The sequence below is a fragment of the Cottoperca gobio genome, chromosome 18, assembly GCF_900634415.1.
Source record: "Cottoperca gobio chromosome 18, fCotGob3.1, whole genome shotgun sequence".
NCBI lineage: Eukaryota > Metazoa > Chordata > Actinopteri > Perciformes > Bovichtidae > Cottoperca > Cottoperca gobio.
The window spans coordinates 2273774-2281309 of NC_041372.1; positions in this window are offsets into that span (position 1 = coordinate 2273774).

Consider the following 7536-nt stretch of genomic DNA (forward strand, 5'->3'; position numbering starts at 1 on the left):
TGGAAAACATGCAAAGGCTGACAATATGCATATGTCTCCAATAGTTTGCATCAGGAACAAAATTGTGCAGTGTTATGCATAATTGGGATGCACAGCGGCATGCATAATCAGGCAGTTTTTTATAGGTCTACTGTGACCTGGTTAGTGCACTCAATTTCACATAAACACAGAAATCCTGCTCTGACATATTCCAAAATGTTTGTTTTGGCCGAGAGGAGCCTTCTAATGTCTCCCAGCAGGGTGTCATGCATGTCCACATGCAGCCTTCACTATCTGAATTCCAATGTTGCCACAAGGCCCATTTGTCGAAAAAGACTACAGTACACAGCCTCATGAATAAAACATGTTGCTGATCCAGCCAGGTGAACTGTGGTGAAGCAACAACCACTATAAAAAGATGACTCCAAACATGGCATACATCACAAACAAACAGCCTAATCATAAACTGCACATGCAAACCAGTACGCCGAAGTGCACAGAATTATGCAGGCAGTAAGAGAAAGAGGGAGCAGCCGCATCTGTACTGAAAAATGATCGGGTGGACCAAACCATTAATAATAAACACTGACCAAACAGGAGAAAAAGAAAGTCAACTGGGAGGGGAGAGGGAGATCACTGCAAGTGCTCAAAGCATTGTCTGTAATCACACATTGCTTCTTCCTCCCCCATCCTATCTAGGAACCTGAATGTGAATGCATTAAGCGAAAGGAGTCACAGAGAAGATTATGAATAAGAAAGTACTGCTGTTGATTATGCATTTTCCACGCGCAAATACAATTTACAGCTATCAGGTCCTGTGATGATTGAATGTCGTCTGTTGCCCCCTGGTAGTTGAATGGGGGAGGAAATGAAGAGTGGCGTGCACGAAGGGAAGACGGCACTTTCAGAGGAGGAGCAACTGTACACCAGACTATCATATCTGGTCCTGTTTACCTTCCAACGCGATCCATCAGTCAAGCAACTCACGAATCCCTCATGAGTAGATTACACAGTGGCCCGGCTTTGTTGAATGTGTAATATTTATAGCACCATTAGAGTTTGTGCATCAGATTATGTGATGTAGTTCCATAGAGGGAATCACAGAGGAACCGTCTTGTGTATTACTTGATTATCATGAAATGAGAATGAGGCCTCGAGATTGAACAAAAGTCGACTTCAAGGAAGTCTGGAGGAAAGAGAATCTGAAGTTTCATTTCAAAGGCTCTAAACCCAGAAGCCGCCGCAACAACATCAACAGAGTGGCGCATGATACCTGTTGTTGGGAGCGAGTGAGAGAAGGAGAAATATTCAGAGAGCATTAAAAGGCAGGGTATAATGCATGTACACATCACGCTTTAGCTCTATCTGTTCCAAACAACACATCTGTTCAAAACAACAGCATATGAAAACACACCATTTGAAGAATGCAATCAGAGATGGTTAGGTTCCCGTGACAGCGAGGCGCTCCTTCATCTCTCTCTCCCTGCAAACAGAATCCTTCTTCCGCGTGGCGGGAGGCGGGCGGTGGTGGCAGCTGCGATTCCGCGAGGCCCTGCTTCAACAGCACGCCTATGCTTTGTGGAGTTCACAATTATTGGCGCCCATGTGTGACAATATGATGTTTGTTGAGAGCTGCTACAAGTGTCTCCAGTAATAAGTTGGCATGTGGTAGAAAAAAAAGCAGCGCTGCTCGAGTAAACAGACAAAGTTATCTCTGATGAAATACTAAACGCACAGCAGGAAGAAGCTCACAAGCTCACTAACCATCTGAGATCCTCCATTTGATGTACATTACTTTTTTGGACAATTTGAATTTCCTGCATGAATGCATATTATCGGCAACATTATTGCCACACTTTGGTCAAATCAACTATTCAGACTGTTGACCGTGTGAAGATTGTACAGTGTTGTGCTTCTAACTGCTCAAATATACAGTATATCTCAAAAGTGAGTACACCCTTTAGATTTTTGCAAATATTCTGTTATATCCTTTCAGGGGATAACATTATCCTACTGAAACTTTGATATAACTTAAAGTAGTCAGTGTGCTGCTTGAATAACAGTATAGATTTATTGTCCTTTGAAAATTACTCAGTACACAGCTGTTAATGTCTAAACAGCTGGCAACAAAAGTGAGTACACCCCATAGTGAACATGTCTAAATTGTGCCCAAAGTGTCAATATTTTGTGTGACCACCATTGTTATCTAGCACTGCTTTAACCCTCCTGGGCATGGAATTCACCAGAGCTGCACAGGTTGCTTCTGGAATCTTCTTCCACTCCTCCACGACGACATCACGGAGCGCACGGATGTTGGACACCTTGCACTCCTCCACCTTCCTCTTGAGGATGCCCCACATGTGCTCAATTGGGTTTAGGTCTGGAGACATACTTGGCCAGTCCATCACCTTAACCTTCAGCTTCTTCAGCAAGGCCGTTGTCATCTTGGAGGTGTGTTTAGGGTCATTATCATGTTGGAAAACTGCCCTACGGCCCAGTTTCCGAAGAGAGGGGATCATGCTCTGCTGCAGGATGTCACAGTATATATTGGAATTCATGTGTCCCTCAATGAAATGCAGCTCCCCAGTGCCGGCAGCACTCATGCAGCCCCAGACCATGATGCTGCCACCACCATGCTTGACTGTAGGCAAAACACATCTGTCTTGGTACTCCTCACCAGGGTGCCGCCACACACGCCGGACACCATCTGACCCAAACAGGTTTATTTTGGTCTCATCAGACCACAGGACATGGTTCCAGTAACTCATGTTCTTGGATTCATTGTCTTCAGCAAACTGTTTGCGGGCTTTCTTATGCATCGGTTTCAGAAGGGGCTTCTGTCTGGGGCGACGGCCATACAAACCGATTTGATGCAGTGTGCGGCGTATGGTCTGGGCACTGACAGGCTGACATCCCACTTCTGCGACCTCTGCAGCAATGCTGGAAGCACTCGCACGTCTATTTTTGGAAACCAACCTCTGGATATGACGCTGAGCACGTGGACTCAACTTCTTTGGTCGACCCTGGCGAGGCCTGTTCCAAGTGGAACCTGTCCTGGAAAACCGCTATATGATCTTAGCCACTGTGCTGCAACTCATTTTCATGGTGTTGGCAATCTTCTTATAGCCAAGGCCATCTTTGTGAAGCGCAATAATCCTTTTTTTCAGCCGCTCAGAGAGTTCCTTGCCATGAGGTGCCATGTTGTCCAGCATTCAGAGAGAATTGTGCCCAAAACACCAAATTTAACAGCCCTGCTTATCATTTACACCTGAATCCTTGTAACACTAACGAGTCACATGACACCAGGGCGGGAAAACAACATCATTGGGCACAATTAGGACATGTTCACTATGGGGTGTACTCACTTTTGTTGCCAGCTGTTTAGACATTAACAGCTGTGTACTGAGTAATTTTCAAAGGACAATAAATCTATACTGTTATTCAAGCAGCACACTGACTACTTTAAGTTATATCAAAGTTTCAGTAGGATAATGTTATCCCCTGAAAGGATATAACAGAATATTTGCAAAAATCTAAAGGGTGTACTCACTTTTGAGATATACTGTAACTGAACTAACATATTTAGTTTCTTTGCACATTTCTATTTTATCATTTATTTAAGATTTCCTCTCTTTCTGGTATGCTGGAATGCACATGAATGAGGTTGTGTGGGGAATTTGTGTGTAAATGAAGAAGAGCATGGACACGATGGTGTTCTGAACATATAATCTTTGGCTCAATAAAAAATATTTGAAACGAAATATAACGGAACTGAAGTCCAACATGACTTCACATCGGACTGTGGAGGTACAATAAGGATATGTCAACACACCCTCTTACCTCCCTCTTACCTCCCTCTTACCTCCCCTCTTACCTCCCTCTTACCTCCCCTCTTACCTCCATCCTACCTCCCATCCTACCTCCATCCTACCTCCCTCCTACCTCCCTCCTTCCTACCTCCCACCTCCCTCCTACCTCCCTCCTACCTCCCTCCTACCCTCCATCTTTAATATTAATATCTTGTGCGTAAATGGTGTTTTTCCAGCAGAACAGTGCTGGCCTGACGACTCTGTGGACACAGTTTGTCTTTTCACTTTAGGACAGTAATTAAAAGCATCACGTCTTTACTGCACATGCAGATCATTCACATCGTCAGACAACGGGAGAAAATGCAACACTCAGTCCGAGGAAATCTACATTATCTTTCAGTTATTGTATACGATTATATGCAAATTAAATATAATCAGAAAATGCCAAAGGTATGTTGCCATCGATACAGCTTTAGAGAAACAACTACTGTTATGTAAATCTTTGAAGAAAACTTATTTCAGTGAAACTATTTCCTGTTAAATGCAGAGCAAGAGAAGACGGGAGCTTTTTGTTTCGTTGCACTGGATGATGATTAAAAATAGAAATCACCCCAAACATATTCAGCCAGAGCAAAATCTTTTAAATACAAACGCTGACAAATAAGTAAAAAACACAATTGTCTAATATTCTCTGGTAAAAACAAAGCTAATAATTAGACTGATATGACCAACGTGGACAATATGGCAGCAACAATATTAATGCTGGATGTTATCATAACACTACTTTGGTCTTTTTAAAAATGCATTCATGTCACGATAAAGCTAATGATTAATGTATTCCAAAGTAGATTTATGTTTTGATCAAGTCATTTACACAATTATTGAACCTTTGATTTGCGGTCATGGAAACTGCCCCGTCTCTTGTGACTGTGATATTTGGGTGGTGAGCAGCCAACTCATGCCATAATGATCATAACCAATTACAAATCCTCCAATCACTCCGAAGATAATGCGTCAAAGTTGGTGCTCGCCCCTGCCCAGGATATCTGAAGACAAATTTCACGCAAGGTTAATGCTGGCCAATTGTATGCCACTTTCAATTAAGTTCATTCTCTCCTCATGAAAGCTCACAATTGAGATATTTTGACGGATTTTAAAGCCAACCATGCAGTGACTTTCATATCTTGATTCAAACTGGGCTGTGACAGGAGAGGTTAGTCCACCCGAAGCCCTCCACGCCGTGATGATTGAAATCAAATTAGCTATTTGCTTACTTGCTTACACAAACAGATTGCATGTTTAGCATTTGATCAATATTTGGTGTTGTGGCACAATAACTTTTTGAAATGCAATTAGCTCCATGGCATGGGGAGATGTATGTAAAGTGTTTCAGCATGACTAGACTTGATTCAGGTTGTCCAGTGCAATTATCTGCTGAGGGGAAGTGCCAAACAGAGTGGCAATTTGGCCCCAGCTCGCACACACTGTACTGTTATGATTACCTTTATAGTCCCCATTGATTTCCTGATGACATTATGACTTGTAATTTTCACAAGCAATCTCCATGAGAAGAAGCTTGCCGTTCCTCCTTCACTGGGTATATAGTCTTCTTCCCTGTTCCCTCATCCTTTACTCTCCCCTCCCTCCCTAATGCACACATACACAAACAGATGGGAATTTCTAAGAAATTAAAATCCCATTTTTGGCTTGAGTTCAATCTTTTCCTCCCCCCAAAGCTTCTGGCACAGAAATGGGCAATTCATGACAGCGAAGCTGAGTGAGCACACTAGTGCACACATTTACCCGTGGCAATTTCTTCTAACAAGATGAGGTGTTTCTCGCCTGGTGTTTGATGTGATGCAGGTATGGATGTTACCTTTTTAAGCCGAGACAAGTGCACTGTAATATCCCTCTAGACTAAATACTCTGGCATGACCGTCCACTGGAAAAGAGTGTAAGAGAAAGGGAGGGGAAAGAAAGGGCAGTCACTTCAGTCACATAATGCATGAGAGTATTTACTGTGCCAATTTTCTAAAGCATTCAGCTTATCTTGTGTTGGATAGACAGCCTTGTTCATAACATGCAAGATATGAGAAGGGGCTGGGTGATAACCCCCATCTCTCACCCCTTTCCTTATAATCAAAGTCGCTCGCCACTGCCAGTGTTGCACTTGCAGCGCGATTCTCTTCTCGATAGCCCACCATCCCTCTAGCAATTACAGTTCTGACAGCTCCACTAAGACACGCTTCCCCGCTATAATTACCCATGCCGTATTTATCCAGGATGGGTATGTAAGTGTGTGTGTGTGTGTGTGTGTGTGTGTGCCGGGCCGAGGGGGTTTGGACTTGGAATAATGATCATTTGGGAACCTGATCGTCTAACTGGGTGGCATGTTTGTGCTAAATAGAAAGGGAGATCCCCATTATGCTGCCTCACTTCCACCATGTTATTATAAAGCGGTGGTGAGCAGCATGTCGAAATGCAGAGAATGAGGCAGCGGAGAGTCTATTTTTCACCCAACTCTGATACATTTCCCTTGTTGATGAATACAATTTGGCCGATATCAGAGCAGATCAGCGGTACGACACAGCCGCTGGATGTAGCAGCTTTTAGATGAAGATAGAAGGCTTGACTGCTCTGATTAGGGTCAAGAGTGCTGCAGCGCAAAGATCCCTAAAAGCTGCCTCTTGTGATTGAAATATATGACGAGATAGAAAGAAAAAAAAGACCGCTTCTGGGTAAATAGGTGAGGTCCCACTGCCTTTCCCCGCTAACGACCCCGTCTGATGAGATCACAGTTTGGGCTGATGATTCCTTCAGTCCCCCTTAGCAAAATATATGATTGGTGCAAATTCACTCAAGTAATTTACAACAGCCATCAGTGTTAAAGTCAGTGTGTTCTTCTGCAGGTCTCAACTAAATTAAAAGGGATAGTTAGAAGTTTTGGAAGTTGGGTTGTATGATGTACTTCCATCCATGAGAAAGAGACACGAGTACCAGCGGGAAGCTCAGCTGTGGACCGGGGAAGGAGCAAAACATATTTTAGACACCTACAAAAATCCCTATCAGTGTAAGTGTACGCTTGATTTAGAATATGTTCAGAGCTGTACCTCACAGTCAGAAAGCCTTTTCCAGGCAGCAGCAGGTAAAATTACATTTTTCCCCCCAAAAAATGAGTCTTTGGCGGGAGAATAGATATTGGCTTCTATAGCTGCCTCACAGCGAGGTGAAGCAGTGAAGATGTTCTGAATATAGCGTACTTTGCGTCCGTGCCGTAACTCTTTTAACCGAGTGCGAGCCGACTGTCATCTACTGCAGCCAACGACTGTGGATAATTACCTCATACGCCCCCACTTCAAAACATCCCAACTATCCCTTTAAGTACGTGTCATGATTAGCATTGGTGTGTTCTCAGCATTAGTATGCACCAATTGTTCTACAGGAACACAATTGTCTGCCTTTAACTATGACCGCTTTGCTGGCACATGTAATTTGGCTAGATGATGCAAATATATTTCACTGTGGAAGAGCATCAAAAAGCGAGTCACATCCCCCCCAGTACAACATTATGACTGTGTTTCCAGGGGAATATAAGAATCAAAGTAGGCTGTCCATTTGCAATGTGTATTACCCCCGAGATCCATAATGTGATTTATCTTTACAGCATCTCATGTCGTCACTGTGATCATTCGGCGGATTGCCTTGAATTTTTAGTTTCGTTTCCCTCTGCTGTGCTAATTTGGCCATC